This window comes from Heloderma suspectum, chromosome 1, assembly GCF_057233095.1.
Source record: "Heloderma suspectum isolate Gila_16-S chromosome 1, 16-S_ref, whole genome shotgun sequence".
Taxonomy (NCBI): domain Eukaryota; kingdom Metazoa; phylum Chordata; class Lepidosauria; order Squamata; family Helodermatidae; genus Heloderma; species Heloderma suspectum.
Genome location: NC_139458.1, coordinates 368,332,601 through 368,350,768, shown reverse-complemented (window position 1 = coordinate 368,350,768; position 18,168 = coordinate 368,332,601).

Genomic DNA, 18,168 nt, shown 5'->3' with positions numbered 1-18,168 from the left:
GGCTGACTGCAGGGTCGCAAACGGTGGCGGCTACAGCCGCCACCATTTGCGGTCCCGGCCGGCCAGGATTCGGGGGGGGAGGGACGAGGCACCTCCCCCCCAGCCAGAATTTCGGGGGGAGGGACAGAGCGCCTCCCCCCCACCGCGAATCAATTTCGTAAGAAGATAAATTACTTTCGTACATCCCTAATGCAAGGTGTGTGGGGGGGGATGTTCTGTTCTATACATTTGTCCAGGAGATGCGGATCAGCTTAGTTTGTACTGGAATTCACAAAGATCAAATTCTTTAAGCATCCCTAATTTAAACTTCCTCTGAAGAAACACTGACTCAGTTCACACATAACAACCCATGGGTTCTGTAACCCATGGGTTGTCGAGAACAAGCAAACGCACTGTCACTCACTCGTTTGCTGCTTCTGTTTTATTTCCACTTTTGTAAACAACCCAGGAATGCTCCAACAACAAACCATGGGTTAAACTCTGGGTTGCTTCTCCCCTCAACAATCCAGGGTTCCAGGTTCGCACATTATGATGAACAAGCCAGGAATGGGGCATACCTGGGTTGTTTACAAAAGCGGAAATGAAGTAGAAGTGGTGAGCAAGTGGCAGGCAGCATGCTCACTCGCTCCTATATGGCCCTGAGTATGGGTTGTTTAAGCAATAGCTGGTCGTGAAGTGCAAACCAGGTCACTTTCTCTGTCTCTGGGCAGAGTAGGTTAATAATAGCATCTGATTTTAATTTGGTCTAGTCTAATGCAATACTTTAAAAAAATGCTATAGGATGTTCATTTTTCTCGCCAATATAAGCATGAGATACATATTTCTTTCAGTACTTAGGTCTGAATGACAACAAAAAGGAAACTCCAAAGAATGCTATGATCATGCATGCCCATTTAAATTATACTAAGTGTATAATTGACTTATTTGGGAGGCAGCTGCAAGACCACCTGTTAAATGAGTTTACAAAGCTCATCTATACTCAATTTACTCTTTGGCAAGGACAGAGCTTACATTTGTTTTGCAATTTAATAGATTTGCAATCATTAAATGGTTGTGGTAGATTCCAAGAGGGAAAAACTAAAGGGTTGTTGCTTGTTATCATTATGAAAATAACATTGTTTGGATGGAAATATACAGAAAACAACTTCCTTTTTTGTATAAATTAAGTAATTATTATTTTTTTAAAAACTGAAAGAGTCATAGAATAGGATGAAGAAACATTCTGAAAACCATCTCAGTCAAACTGTGCTCTAGATGTATTTATAACATCTTTTAATGATCATTGCCTGAGCCTGTCAGGGGTCTTGTTAAAAATTTACAGGAAGATAAATGTACAACCTTTCCAAATAATTATCTTTATTAACCAGTTATAAAACTCTACATATTTTAAGGAGTATACACGCAACAGACAAATGTCAGATTAGGGACAAAATTAAACTAATTTGAGCACTTTTGAAAATCTAGCCTATAATTTGTTTTTCAAATCACTTTCTAGCCAGATGGTTTATTGCCTTTAAACCATTTGAGCAATGGGCTGATACATTCCACTTGGTTTAGCTGGGGCAGAAATATCCACATGTTCCTGCAACTCCACTGAAATAAATAAATCACACATTCAGAATAAAACCCACACTCAAGGCTGAGTATGGGTTGAGTGTGGGTTGTTGAAACATGGGTTGGGTTGTTGTGCTGTGTGAACCCAGCCACACTAAGAAACCATGTTTTTCTAATCACAAACAAGCCACAGTTCCCAACCCAACAATGACACATGGGTTCTCTCCTTGGGTTGTTCATAGTTAACAAACCAGCGCTTCTTAGCACAGCTGGGTTCACCCAACACAGCAACCCATGTTTCAGCAACAATTTATGGTTCAAAGTAGGGATGTATGAAAGTCACTTACCTTCTCACGAAATTGATTCACGGTGGGGGGGAGGCGCTCCGTCCCTCCCCCCGAAATTCTGGCGGGGTGGGAGGCGCTCCGTCCCTCCCCCCCGGAATTCTGGACAGAGGGGGAGGTACTCTGTCCCTCCCCCCCCAAATCCTGGCTGGCCGGGTGTGCAAATGGCGGCGGCCATAGCCGCCGCCGTTTGCATCCCTGCAGTCAGCTGTGATAGGCTACGTAAATGTTTACATAGCCTATCACAGCTGAGTAAAAAAACAAACAAACACGTGTATGCAAATGGTGGTGCCCATGGGCGCCGCCATTTGCATTCCTTATTTTGGCACATGTAGTCTACATAAACATTTACGTAGACTACGGCGAAAATAAGGGGAACGCAAATAGCATAGACGCTATGCTATTTGCGTTCCCCTTATTTTCACTGTAGTCTACGTAAATGTTTACGTAGACTACACGTGCCAAAATAAGGAACGCAAATGGTGGCGCCCATGGGCGCCGCCATTTGTGTACACGCGGGGTTTTGTTTTATTTTTTACTCAGCTGTGAGTTTTTACGTAGTTTTTACGTAGCCTAAAACGACTGGATGAAAAAAAAAAGGCATACACAAATGGCGGTGGCTATGGCTGCCACCATTTGCGTTCCGTATTTTGGGCCGTCTTAGTCTATGTAAATAATTACGTAGACTAAGATGGCGAAAATAAGGGGAACGCAAATAGCGTCTGCTACGCTATTTGCGTTCCCCTTATTTTCACCGTCATAGTCTACGTGAATATTTACGTAGATTCAGACGGCCAAAAAGAAGGAATTCTTTGTGGTTTTGTTTTGTTTTTTTACCCAGAGCGGTTTTGTTTTGTTTTTTTACCCAGAGCCCTCTGCGGCTGGAAATCCGGCTGCGGACGGCTCTGGCCTGGCCAGGCCTGGCCTGGCCAGGTGCTCCACGGAGCTGCCGCGGAGCACAGCCGGCCACGGAGGATTCCGGGGGGGAGGAAAGGAGCGCCTCCCCCTCGTCCAGGATTCTGGGGGGAGGGACAGAATGCCTCCCCCCCCTACCATCAGCATAATCCACGAAAGGTAAGTGATTTTCGTACATCCCTACTGCTTGTGTTATTTTTGATACACTGTGTCCAGGCTGCGCTTCTAGACTGCTAAAACAATGGAGCATATGATGGAACGTTTGATTAATATCAAGAAAGTTGGCTGAAAAGCATTCTATGGCCACTGTTGTTCAGCATAATTGACAAAATGGAAAAGAAAACTGATGGGAATTCTCAAGAAAGAAGGCATCATGGCAATAGATTTGAGAGAACAAGCAAGCTCCAGATGGTTGTCGCTTCACAGGGTCATCTCAGCTGCTTGTGACAAGCAGTTGGCAGCTCTGAACAGAAGCAAGGCCTGTTGTGGTCCAGGCAAATTACTACTGTTCTTTTTAGCAGTGACTATAAACCTTCTATTGTTTTCTTACTACATCCCTTCTTATTATTGCATTTCAGCAAGTGGAAATATACATCTAGACGAGGGGGAATCAAGAGAATTACATATTTACTATCATTTTATATAATGTAATCATCCTTAATATTTTTCTTTGTTGCTACAGTAGTGTATTACATTGATATAATAGGGTTATGAATCCACAATTGCAGCCTCATCATAATCTGAATGAACCATAATCCTTTTCTAGAGATTTATACACAAATCTTGTTGCATCTCACTGAGGCAATAGGAAACATAGCTCAGAGTCAGACGCCAATGTTTCTGCAAGTATAGCCAGCTTTCCGGGATTCTTCCCCTCTTCAGGACTACCCTCTAAGGAAGATTTCTTCCCTCCACAAGAAAGTTGTCTGAAACATCTCTCAAGCAGCTATGAGAAGGTTTGTCTCTATACTGCAATGCAACTTCTTAGAATACTGAGCACCAGCATATAATATTGTTGGTGTCAGCAGACAATAGCAGAAAGAAACTGTACAGTTAAATGTGACGTATTATTTGCCCCCAATGATCTCTGCTTCAGTTCATTATTTCTGAATTCTGTTACACTTATAAAACTTTTACAAAATTAAATTAAAGTAACAGTATTATTCAACCACACCAAATCATTAAAACTTAGCTATTAAATTGCTTGTCAATTCCCCACAAAAACCTAAGACTCTACCCTACATGTCTGGCTAACAAGTCTAAGGGAAATAACATTAGAGAATTAAGCACCCATCACAATGAAATAAAATGTAAACACAGAGGAATACACAGACAAAATGTGCACACATAAAACCAGACTTCTAAAATTCTGTATATGAAAACTCTCCCTCGCCCCCCACCATCCCAAGGCACTTCAAATATAGAGCATGACAACAATAACCTACAGAGCTGCTCCCAAAAGCCCTTATAATGAGATGATGGTTGCAGACATACTGGAATTCTTGTTTTCCCATTGCAGAGAGAGCTCTGTCTTCCCTGCCTTTGCTTCTCAAAAACATGCTCAGCATGTGAATCAAATCCTTCTAGCCTTTTCCTTTTCACTCCTCCCATATGCTTCAGGCAGTCTGTCTACTCTGTTCATTTGTTTTAAGAGCCTTGAGTGTTTATCTGGTCAAATGTTTATACAATGTTCTTTAAAAAGGTTTCAATACGCTCCCTCTCCCCCTGTACACACACACAAACACAATATTTTGTCTTTGAAAACCTGCTCCAAGAAGTGGGGAGGTGGATTCATGATTGACACAATAAGTGCCAGCCAATCGGAACTAGGGATGTACGAAAGTCACTTACCTTTTCACAGCTTGGATTCGTGGGGGGGGAGAGGCGCTCCATCCCTCCCCCCGGAATCCTCCCTGGGCCAGCTCCCTGGGCTGGCTCCTGAGTTCCGGCCACGGATGGGCTGCTGTGGATGCAAATGGCGGCTGCCATAGCAGCCGCCATTTGTGCACAGGCTGCTACAGACGCAAATGGCAGCTGCCATAGCGGCCGCCATTTGCATCCAGTGAAGCTGCCGTGATAGGCTACGTAATACTACGTAAGTATTTATGTAGCCTATCACAGCAAGCCAAAACAAAAACAAAAACAGCGTACGCAAATGGCAGCAGCTACAGCAGCCACCATTTGCGTTCGCTATTTTTCGCCGTTTTAGCCTATGTAAATATTTACGTAGGCTATTACAGCGAAAAAAAGGGGAACGCAAATAGCGTAGTGGGTGCTATTTGCATTTCTTTTTTTTTTCTGCCGTAATAGCTTACGTAAATATTTACGTAGGCTAAAATGGCGGGGGGGGAAAGGTTCGCAAATGGTGCCCACTACGCTATTTACGTTCCCCTTTTTGTCACCATAATAGCCTACATAAATATTTACGTAGGCTAAAACAGCAAAAAATAGGGAACGCAAATGGCAGCCGCCGTAGTCGCCATTTGCGTACGCTGTTTTTTTTTTTGGCTTGCCGTGATAGACTACATAAATACTTATGTAGCCTATCACGGCTATGATGAAGAAGCAAATGGTGGCCGCAGGGCGGCCACCATTCGCAAGTCAGCGTGGACAGCAGCAGGTAAGTGCTCCATTTCACGCACCTTTCATGGGTTGGGGGGGCGGGGGCTTTGTTCCGCCACGGATTTCGGGGGGGCCGAATGCACTGGCATTCGGCCTCACCAAGATCCGTGGTGGAATTCTCTGACATCCCTAATCGGAACTATGAACAGCACCACTGGAGATGTTTTTGTGATTGACACAAGGGCCTGCCAATTAGTGCTGAACAAACTTGGCTTATGCTGCAAACCAAAACAGTTTTCTTCTGAGAAGTGGTACTGTTATTGCAAGTAGATGGTGGTAATGGGGTCCTTTTTTTGGCCTCGCTTTGCCATCAAACAAGGGGAGGAAGATGGCGGGGAGGAAGAGGAGGAGGAAATGTAACCTGATCTTTGGGGGTGAAGATCTTAGAATCTAAGATTTGGTGAGTATGCTTCCATAGCAGGATCACCTTAAAATTATGTAAGTCTGTCCACATATTTATATATGCATGCACAACTGTGCCTAAATCATACAAAAACACATACAGGCACACATCTTCCCTCTCGCTGCATAGGTGTCTGCATATTGACCTGCTGTCTCCTCCTGAATTCCTGTCCTCTGATGATCCATTCATTCCTGCACACCTAAGGCCAGCTTTAGGCAGCTATGCCCACACTGCATTTTACATTCTTTTTTACTTTTTCCAACCAGTATTAACCTCTCTATCAGAAAAAAAGTGACTTGGGAATCAGCCTCGAGACATTTGCTTCTGATGCCCAAGGATTGATTCTCACTTCTTGGTTGTTATTTTTAAATCCAGTCCTCAGGGGATCTGATTATTTGAATACTGATGCCTCTTATCAAGTCTGAGAGTTTGCATGGCTAAAATCTGACTCTTGTCATAAAAAAGTATTTAAAGGCAGAGGCCTGATCCTTTCAAGGTCTGTTTGTTTGTGAATGTTTTCAAAGGAAGATAAATGCAGAACAGCACGTCAGACAACAAAAAGCCTCAGACTTCAAGCAAAGGGGAAATCGTAATACATATGCATACCACTGTAAGTTCCTTAGGGTAGGGACTTGCCTTTCTTTCCTTTTAAAGCAATGTTCATGTATGGATAATGTTGTTGATGATGATGACGATGAGACAATGCCATTTTGACGAGGAGACAATGCCATTTAGAATAGGAGCGGCAGCCCATGGCCTGTGAGCCCAGGGGCGTCCCACCCTCTTTTCCATACAGTCTAACTGCTGGGCTATGGGGAAAAGGCCAGTGTTCTGCTCTGCTGTTAGCATCGCTGGGATAATAAGGATTGTTGGAGGGGAGAGGCTTAAGCATCCCCCTCCCCAGGGATCCCATCTTCCCTGTGTGTGTATGCATGTATGTGTGCATATGCACATGCAGCCCCTGACCCCCCACCCAGCACTGCATGCGACCTTCAGGGCCGAAAAGGTGGCCCACCCCTGATTTAGAGGATATTATCAAATGCATGTGTCCCATTTTATACATGGTGAACACTCTCCTGGTGACTAGTCCCAGCCTCACTCAGTGAATCTAAGGCGAAGAATGCCAAAAAGATGCATCATGCAACCAATGAATTACACATCTAGAATACAAGTACAAACATTACCCCATGCCCTTCCTTCTCCTCCTCCTCCTCCTCTCCCTTTCACTCATGCACACAACAAAGGACTCAAACAAGCATTCATCACAGACACTCCTGAAAGGGCTTAAGTAAGCACAAGTTGCCACCCCCTGTATCCATGCATACAGAGCAAGCACCCAGAGGGAGCAGACCTGCATGTATTCCACTGTCCATGTGCAGGCCTCCAACCAAGCCAGAACCCCATGCTTTCAGGGTTCTAGCTCATGTGGAGACCTATGTGCTTCCAAGGCCTCTCCCTCCAAATGTTTGTGGTGTATATGCAGACACCTGGGGGGACAAAGTCCCATGTGTGGTGGGCAGGGGGAGGGCCAATGGAGGCTTGTGGCTCCAGTGTCAGTGGGGTGGTGAATCCGCTCCAGGTTTCAGTCAGAACCAGTCAGAACTCTGGAGCTATCCAAGGTGCTTTCGCCACCCCACTGACATCGGAGCCACCAGCCTCCACTGAGCAGGGCTATCCACTTCCTGCTTGCATGTTTACTGAAGCCATTTCAGGAATGCCTGAATAGGACTAGAAACAAAGCACATTCTAACCTCACGCTGTCGGCAGTGAGCCTTCTCCCTTTCAAATCTTGACTCCTTCCAGCAGACAGCCTCCTCCATACTGCCCTACCAACAAGCTCCAATGACAGCCTCAAGCCGACTTTGCAGCATCTCTTGCTCTTATCTCCTGTTCAAGCTCTACAGCTCCCTGCAGCTCCAAAACCAAGAACAAGCTGTGCCAGCAGGCCACGAGAGTGCGTGTTGGCCACATTGAGGGCAAGCAGGGATTGAAAGCTCCACGTACCCCTGCATTTGTAGAATAACTGCCAAACTAGATGTGACAGTAACCTGGATCAAGACCGCAGCAGGGGCAATGGGTTCAAGGCCCCCTACCCTCCACTCCAGGGTCCCGATCCGGATCGGGGGCCCAGCCCTGAGTATTTGTGAGGGAAACAAAAACCTGCACTTAAGGACAAAAATGTGTGATTAATGCCACGTGCAGATCCGCCCTCATTGTATCCACTTCCTCTTTGTTGCCTCCCAGACCAATTTTGCAAAGCACTTGCTAACTTGCTAAGCACAAAGTTGGGCATAGCAGCTCCGCTCTTCATTGCCCCACTAGTAACCTGAGTATCTATTGCCTTTCCCAGGGAGGTAAGAAGAAACAAACCCCAGGATGTCTGCAGAACAATGATGTCAATGTATGTGGCATTGACATCAGAAAATTGTGACAATCCCAGGGGGGTTGGGACTGCTGGAGGGAGGCGGGATAATTCAATAGCTCTTCCATAATAGTACCTTCAATTATTATCCTTCCTTTGGTATAATCCTGTTCAGGCGTTCAAAACTTGTCAGCATGGAGGGGAGCCAGGACACGAACTCCAGCCATGCCACTCAGGACCTCCCCATGTTGTTGAGGAAGATTTGCGGAGGAAATGGAACAGTGTTCACGTGAATGCAATGACAAAGCACTGGAGGAGGGTCCCGGTTGCACGGAGCTTTGTAGTTGTGTTCACTTATTTTATTTATTTAAAACATATTGTATCCCGCCCTATATCATTAAGAACTCAGGGCAGCGTACAGATAAAATCAATTTAAGCAATATAAAGCAATAAATAAGTTAAACAGCTAAAAGCATATTAAACCATTAAACAAGCTAATACCAATTAAAAATCTAAAACAATAAAACAGGTAAAACAGTGTGCAACTTTAGGGAATGCATTTAGCCCTCAAAGGCTTTGGTGGAAAGCCATGTTTTTTTACTTGGTGCCAAAATGAAACCAATGTCTGCGCCAATCGGGCCTCCAAGGGGAGGGCATTCCGCAACTGGGGTGCCACAGCAAACAAGGCCCTCCCCCACATCTCACCATAGTGTATGTCTCACACTGGTGGGATGCAAAAGAGGGCCCCTCCAACAGATCCCAGTCCTCAGGCAGGCATATATAAGGAGAGGCGTTCCCTCAAATATCGAGGTCCCAAGCCACTTAGGGCTTTAAATGTCATCACCAGGACCTTGTATTCTGACCTGAAAGGTATTGGCAGCAGTGCAATTCCTTTAAAACTGGTGTTATATGATCTTTACAGTATGTTCTCGTCAACAGTCTAGCTGCTGCATTTTGCACTAGCTGCAACTTCCAAGTAGTCTTCAAGGGCAGCCCAACATAAAGTGCATTGCGGTAGTCTAATTGGGAGGTTACCAGAGCATGTACTACTGTGGCTAGGTTATCCCTGTCCAGGAAAGGCTATAGCTGGCAGATCAGCTGAAGCTGGCCCCAAGTACCCCAGGCCACGGAGTCCACTTGGGGCTCCAGTGACGGGTGGATCTAAGAGTACTCCCAAGCTATGTACCTGCTCCTTCAGGGGGAGTACAACCCCATCCAGGACAGGTCCTGGACTCGGGAACCACTAGTCCACAGAGCTTCCATCTTGTCAGGATTTCGCTTTAGTTTATTGGCCCTCATCCAGCCCATTATAGACCCAGGCAATGGTCCAACACTTATTTATTTGTTTATTTATTTATTTATTTATTAGTATCTGGGCTGGGAGGGAATATTGGTCCACTGTTTGGGGCCTAATGATAATCCTTTGTGCTCTGAACATGTCCATGAATAACAAGCCTTTTGATTAAAGATCAACCTTTTTAAAGACTGGGGGAGGTTTTGGATGCAGGAAATGAAATAATTTGAAATTTAAAAGAGAGACAAGAAACAACAGTGCAATTGGAGATAGTCGTGAATAAAGCTATCATACCTTTTTCTAACAAATGTTCATCAAAAGGAACAACTCTTTAATTTAGAATGCTAGATATTTTTCCTTGGAAACCAAAATCTAGTACATAATCTAGAGATCTGATACATCAATATTTTGGCAGAGCAGTTAGACAAGCAATTAATTTTTAAAAAGTGTATGTATGATTCAGTAAGGGTAATCTCTCTGGTCTAAATGCTTAATTTGCACAGGTCATTGGGGAGGGACACATCAAACCCCTTTGCTCCATTGGTTCCATAAAGGCTTGACACAAAACATAGTTTTAACTGTGGTTGATTGATAAAGTCTTACCTAGTTACATCAGTGTACAAAATGAAGCAGGACAAAAGCTAATAGAGTTTTGCCAAGAGAACACGCTGATCATAGCAAACACTCTTTTCCAACAGCACAAGAGGCGACTCTACACATGGACATCACCAGATGGTCAATATCGAAATCAGATTGATTATGTCCTTTGCAGTCAAAGATGGAGAAGCTCTATACAGTCAGTAAAAACAAGACCTGGAGCTGACTGTGGCTCAGATCATGAGCTTCTTGCAAAATTTCAGCTTAAATTGAAGAACTTAGGGAAAACCACTAAACCATTCAGGTATGACCTAAATCATATCCTTTATGAATATACAGTGGAGGTGGGGAATAGATTTAAGGGATTAGACCTGATAGACAGAGTGCCTGAGGAACTATGGACGAAGGTCCGTAACATTGTTCAGGAGGCAGCAACTCAATCCATCCCAAAGAAAAAGAAATGCAAGAAAGCCAAGTGGCTGTCTGATGAGGCTTTACAAGTAGCTGAGGAAAGAAGGGAAGCGAAAAGCAAGGGAGAAAGGGGAAGATATATCCAACTGAATGCAGAGTTCCAGAGAATAGCAAGGAGAGACAAGAAGGCCTTCTTAAATGAACAATACAAAGAAATCGAGGAAAACAACAGAATGGGAAAGACTAGAGATCTCTTCAAGAAAATCGGAGATCTCAAGGGAACGTTTTGTGAAAAGACGGGCATGATAAAGGACAAAGAAGGCAGGGACCTAACAGAAGCAGATGAGATTAAGAAGACGTGGCAAGAATACACAGAAGAACTATACAGGAAAGATCTGAATGTCCCTGATAGCCATGATAGTGCGGTCACTGAACTTGAGCCGGACATCCTCGAGAGTGAAGTCAAGTGGGCCTTAGGAAGCATTAGTAACAACAAAGCTAGCGGAGATGACAGTATTCCAGCTGAGCTATTTAAAATCCTAAAAGATGATGCTGTTAAAGTGCTGCACTCAATATGCCAACAAATTTGGAACACTCAACAATGGCCGCAAGAGTGGAAAAGGTCAGTTTACATTCCAACTCCAAAGAAGGGCAACGCCAAAGAATGTTCAAACTACCGCACAATTGCGCTCATTTCACATGCCAGCAAGGTGATGCTCAAAATCCTACAAGCTAGGCTTCAGCAGTATGCGAACCGAGAACTACTGGAAGTACAAGCTGGGTTTCGAAGAGGCAGAGGAACTAGAGATCAAATCGCCAATGTTCACTGGATCATGGAGAAAGCAAGATAATTCCAGAAAAACGTCTATTTCTGCTTCATTGACTACGCTAAAGCCTTTGATTGTGTGGATCACAACAAAATGTGGCAAATTCTTAAAGTGATGGGAGTACCAGACCACCTTACCTGTCTCCTGAGAAACCTGTACGAGGGTCAAGAAGCAACAGTAAGAACCAGACATGGAACAACTGAGTAGGGTTGGCGGAGAATTCCCCGAAACTTCGGGGGGCCGAGCGCCAACGTGTTCGGCCCCCCCCGAAGAAGTTTCGGGGAGAAATTCTCCGCACCCCCCCACCCCTGCACCCCCCCCGGGACGGGACTTACCTTTCCCGAATGTCCCTCCCGGCGGCGGGTCCCGGCGGCGGTTCGTTGGGTCTTCGTCAGGGGCGGGGGCGGCAGCCAATCTTTCGACCGGCTGCCGCCGCCGCCGCCATTCCAATAAAACTAAAAAAAAAAAAACGCCCCCGTGATAGGCTACGTGACGATTAACGTAGCCTATCATGGCTAGATCTGCAAAGTCAGCCGTGATAGGCTATGTAAATCGTCACGTAGCCTATCACGGGTGACTTTAAAAAAAAAAAGCGCGTACAGCTAATGGCGGCCCCCGTAGGGAGCCACCATTCCCGTTCCTTATTTGGTCGCTGTAGTCTACGTAAAGATTACGTAGACTATGGCAACCAATTAAGGAACGCGAATGGTGGCTCCCTATGGGGGCCGCCATTTGCGTATGCGCTTTTTTTTTTTTTTTAAGTCACCCGTGATAGGCTACGTGACGATTTACGTAGCCTATCATGGCTGACTTTGCAGATCTAGCCATGATAGGCTACATTAATTGTCACGTAGCCTATCACAGGGGTGTTTTTTTTTAAACTTTTTAGTTGGCGGCCGGGCGAGGCGAGGCGCCTCCTCCCCGGCCTGAATTTCAGCCGGGCGAGGCAGGAAGCCTCCCCCCCGGCCTGAATTTCGGCCGGGCGAGGCGGGAAGCCTCCCCCCCCAGCCTGAACTTCAGGGGGAGAGCAGCAAAGCGCCTCCCCCCCACCGCGAAAAGCTGTGAGAACAGGTAAGTGACTTTCGTGCACCCCTACAAACGAGTGGTTCAAAATTGGGAAAGGAGTACGACAAGGCTGCATATTGTCAGCCTGCTTATTTAACTTATATGCAGAGTACATCATGAGAAATGCCGGGTTGGATGAATCAGAGGTCGGAATTAAGATTGCTGGGAGAATTATAAACAACCTCCTATATGCAGACGATACCACCCTAATGGCAGAAAGCGAAGAGGATCTCAAGAGCCTCTTGTTGAGGGTGAAAGAGGAGAGTGCAAAAGCTGGTTTGAAACTCAACATTAAAAAAATGAAGATCATGGCATCTGGCCCCATCACTTCCTGGCATATAGAAGGGGAAGAAATGGGTAGGGGTGCACGAAAGACACTTCACTGGTCTCGCAGCTTGCTTCGAGGTGGGGGGGAGGCGCTTCGCTGCTCCCCCTGAAGTTCAGGCCAGGGGGGAGGCTTCCCTCCTCACCCGGCCGAAATTCAGGCCAGGGAGAAGCGCCCCGTCTCCCCAGCCGCGAACTTCAAAAGAAAAACAAAACAAAACAAAAAAACGCCCCTGTGATAGGCTACGTAACGATTAACGTAGCCTATCACAGCTAGATCTGCAAAGTCAGCCATGATAGGCTACGTTAATCATCACGTAGCCTATCACAGGTGACTTTGAAAAAAAAAAAAAAAAAGCGCGTACGCAAATGGCGGCCCCCATAGGGAGCCGCCATTCACATTCCTTATTTGGTCCCTATAGTCTACCTAAAGATTTACGTAGACTACGGCGAAAATAAGGGCAACGCTATTTGCGTTGTCCTTATTTTCGCCGTAGTCTTCGTAAATCTTTACGTAGACTACAGGGACCAAATAAGGAACGCGAATGGCGGCTCCCTATGGGGGCCGCCATTAGCTGTCCGCGCTTTTTTTTTTTCAAAGTCACCCGTGATAGGCTACGTGATGATTAACGTAGCCTATCATGGCTGATTTTGCAAATCTAGCCGTGATAGGCTATGTTAATCGTTACGTAGCCTATCACAGGGGCGTTTTTTTGTTTTGTTTTGTTTTTCTTTTGAAGTTCGCGGCCGGGGACGGGGGGGCGGAGAAGTTCTCGCCCAGCCGCGAAATAAAAAGTTTTTTTAAAAAAACGCCCCCGTGATAGGCTACGTGACGATTAACGTAGCCTATCATGGCTAGATCTGCAAAGTCAGCCATGATAGGCTACGTTAATTGTCACGTAGCCTATCATGGGTGACTTTAAAAAAAACAAAAGCGTGTATGCAAATGGCGGCCCCCATAGGGAGCCGCCATTCGCGTTCCTTATTTGGTCGCTGTAGTCTACATAAATCTTTACGTAGACTATGGCGAAAATAAGGGCAACGCAAATAGCGTTGCCCTCATTTTCGCTGGAGTCTACGTAATCTTTACGTAGACTACAGTGACCAAATAAGGAACGTGAATGGCGGCTCCCTATGGGGGCCGCCATTAGCCGTACGCGCTTTTGTTTTTGTTTTTTTAAGTCACCCGTGATAGGCTACATGACGATTTACGTAGCCTATCACGGCTGACTTTGCAAATCTAGCCATGATAGGCTACTTTAATCGTCACGTAGCCTATCACGGGGGCGTTTTTTTTTTTTTTACTTTTATTGGAATGGCGGCGGCGGCAGCCGGTCGAAAGACTGGCTGCCGCCCCCGCCCCTGACGAAGACCTGCCGAACCGCCGCCGGGACCCGCCGCCAGGAGGGAAATTCGTGAAAGGTAAGTCCCATCCCGGGGGGGGCGGGGGGGCGGAGAAGTTCTCCCCAAACAACCTTCGGAGGACTGAATGCGTTGGCGCTCGGCCCCCTGAAGTTTCGGGGAGAAATTCTCTCCCATCCCTAGAAATGGAAGCAGTGACAGATTTTACTTTCTTGGTCTCCAAGATCACTGCAGACGGTGACTGTAGCCATGAAATTAAAAGACGCTTGCTCCTTGGGAGGAAAGTTATGGCAAACCTAGACAGCATAGTAAGAAGCAGAGACATCACCTTGCCGACAAAGGTCCGTCTAATCAAAGTTATGGTTTTCCCAGTAGTAATGTATGGCTGTGAGAGCTGGACTATAAGGAAGGCTGAGCGCCGAAGAATTGATGCTTTCGAACTGTGGTGCTGGAGAAGACTCTTACGAGTCCCCTGGACTGCAAGGAGGTCAAATCAGTCCATCCTAAAGGAAATCAACCCTGAGTGCTCATTGGAAGGACAGATACTGTAGCTGAAGCTCAAATATTTTGGCCACCTAATGCGAAGAGAAAACTCTCTAGAAAAGACCCTGATGCTGGGAAAGACTGAAGGCAAAAGGAGAAGGGGACGGCAGAGGATGAGATGGTTGGATAGCATCACTGATGCAATGAATATGGAATTCAGCACACTCCGGGAGAGAGCGGAGGACAGGAAGACCTGGCATGCTATAGTCCATGGGGTCAAGAAGAGTCGGACACGACTGAACGACTGAACAACAAGTTACATCAGTGGATTCAATATCGAGAAAAATAAAAATGGGATCTGCTATATCTTGGGAGGATGGGATTTTACAGGAATGAGGACAAGATCTCCTTCTTGCAGAAAAGTTATAAACCCAAGGGTCCTTTTCCTGCACCCCACCATGACAGCATATACCAAATGCAACTAATTCGTTTTGCTGTATGGTGTTCTTCCTCCAAGAGGGTTTTTTCCCATAATTCCAACATCTTCAACCAGAGTAAGTTATTCCAGAGGATCGTCTTCAGGATTCTCCCAGGTAGCTCTGTGCTGGGTTCTTGGGATGGTCCATTCCTGTTTCCAAAAGGAGGGTTTGCTATCATTGGTCTCCTCTGGAGAATTTGTCTTAGTCTCTCTGGTCTCCCAGGGATTACAGGGATTACAGGTGAGTTCCTAGAGTGAGATCATCTGCCAGCATGTGAGTGACTTCCCCTTCTGCCTCTCTTTCTCAATCTCTCTCCTCACTTCCCTCCTTCCCTCCTCTGGCCTCACTCAATGGTTTCCTTCTGTCCTCTCTTCTCTCTCCCTTCTGACTCTCCTCTGTCCTTCTCATCCCCCGCCCCTCTTTACCTTATCTCCTGCTTTTTGCCCTCTGCTTCTGCTTATGAGGACCACTCCTCCCCTTCCCTCCTTGTCCCCAGCACATCCAGGCAGCTGGCACAGACTGTGGGCACACAATAGCCACTGATGTCATTGAATAAGGCCATCCCCACCCACGGCCTCTCTGACCTTGCTGTTCTCAGTGGCAATGGGGCTTGAAGAGGAACAGTAAATCCCAGCTGAGTATTGTTCCATCCTGAGGGAGCATGGTAAGAGGTGGGGAGCCTCAATGACTCACAACACTTAATAAAGTCTTTCCAGTTCAATTCTCTTTTCTAAATATCCTTCCCCCCCTCATCATAGCTTCCTGCTATTCCCCTTTTTTCCTCTCACCAATAGAATAACCTCACAGCCAAACATAGGCTAGATGATGCTACTATTCAGTGGATTTGTAGCTGGTTGATGGGCCATCCCCAAAGGGCAGTCATCATCAACCAGGACAGAAATAACAACTTGGGATCTGTCCTGAGCTTATCTTGGTAAATGACTCGAACAAAGGGGTATTGGGGATGCTCATCAATTTTTCAGACAAATCCAAACAGGGAGGGGTAGTTAATACCTTAGAAGGAAGGAAGAAGATTCAAGATGATGTTGACAGGATGGAGAACTGGGATAAACCTAATAAAATGAACTTCAACACAGATTAATGCACTTAGGTAGGAAGCATCAGATGCACCACTAATACAGGATGGGTGACACCTGGCTTGACAGAAGTATGTGTGAAAAAGCTCTAGGGATTTTAGTAGACCACAAGCTAAACATGAGTCAGCAGTGTGATGCAGCAGCTAAGAAGATTAATGCAATTCTGGGCTGCATCAACAGAATGTGTCCAGATCATGAGAAGTAATGATACCAATCCATTCTACTTTAGTCAGACCTCACCTGGAGTATCATGTCCAGTCCTGGGCACAGTTTAAAGTTTAAAAACGCTATCAACAAAGTAGAACATGTCCAGAGGAGGGCAACAAAAATGGCAAAGGGCCTGGAGAACATGAACAGGTCATGTGAAAAAAGTTGGAGGAGTCAGGTATATTTAGTCTAGAAAAAAGGTGATGAAGAGGTGATATGATAGAATCTTCAAATATCTGAAGGGCTATGATACAGTTGGTAGAGCAAATTTGTTTTCTGTTGCTCCAGAGGAGTAGGACCCAAATCAATGGCTTCAAATTACTGCATCATGTAATTGACTGCTAAATGTGCTGCTGTCTGCCCAGCCCTTCAGGCAAGATTCCCAAGATGCATTGCAAGAACACATGCACACACAAAAAATTACAAACCAGTTTAGAACTCTTAAGGGAAAAGTGATTTGCTTCCCTAATTGTTTGCAAAGAAGGTTGTAATAAAGCCAGCTATAAGTAGAGTGGAGTTTGCACACCACAACACTACTTTAGACAGAACCTCTTAAAAAAGAAAGGTTTTTTTTAACAATTCATTAGACAAATTTCATAGCTAAGGATTTTCTAATTCTTTTACAGTCTTAATATGGCAGCCTCATGAATGTAAACAGGAAGTTGTCTGTTAATTGTTCTTGGCAATTAAGGCCAAGGCAACGTCAAAACCTTTTGAGCATAACTTTGATATTGAACACTTTCATTCAAGGATGGTTCTCAAAGAAGGGTAAACAATTCACTTGAATTGGATAATCAATGCATTTGATTAGACTCTTTGTTTATTCTATGAGTTGATGCAGAGGAATTCTTGAATAGGACTAGACAGAACAAAATCCACACAGGACAACCTATTTACGTAGCCTATCACAGCAAAAGGCAGGGACGCAAATGGCGTAGTGGCCACCATTTGCATCCCTGCCTTTTGCCGTGATATGCTATTGCTACGTAAATACTTACATAGCCTATCATGGCCTAATGCAAGGATGCAAATAGCGGCCGCTACGACAGCCGCCATTTGCGGCCGCAGCAGCCCGGCAGCAGCCAGAAGTCTGGCTGCGGCCGGCCCCAGATGGCAGCTCCGCAGCCTTGCCACAGAGCGGAGCTGGCTGAGGAGGACTCCGGCGGGAGGGACAGATCTCCCCCCCCACTGCGGATCCCCAGAACGGAACAAGGTAAGGGATTCATACATCCTTAATCTGGGCATCCATCTCTGATTGAGTTAAAATCCCCCTTCATTGAGAAATAATACAGAGTAGAATCATAAAACTGGAATTGATCAAAAAGGCCAATATAGCCCACTTGATGCTCCTGGGTGCTGAACACATGAGGGGGCTTCTGAGAACATGCCGCCCCTGGACAGGGATGTTCGTGTCAGCCATGCCTCACAGCCGACGCATAAGCGGTGCCAATCTGAAGGGGACCCTATGCACATACAGCTGTAAAGGTGTAGTCTTTATAGATCAGGGTTCTCACCTCTGTGGAGAGAGCTACATGCATATAAATGCATGCATATATCCATATATGTGTGGAAGCTGCTTCAGACTGATGGCAACCGTGTGTTGGCCAGAGGCGCGGCCAATGCATATGCTGCTGGCATCCTGCCGAACACCTGCAAAGAGCTGAAGTCCAATTCCAGGCCTCAAGGCTGGACCACCCACCCACCAGCCTCACATGGACTAGCTTACGCGATCCAGACCTCAGTCGATCATAAGCAAAGGCACTGCGGTAAGGTGCCTCTGCCTTTTTTATGCTACCTACCTAGGCACTTGGTGTCAGCAAAT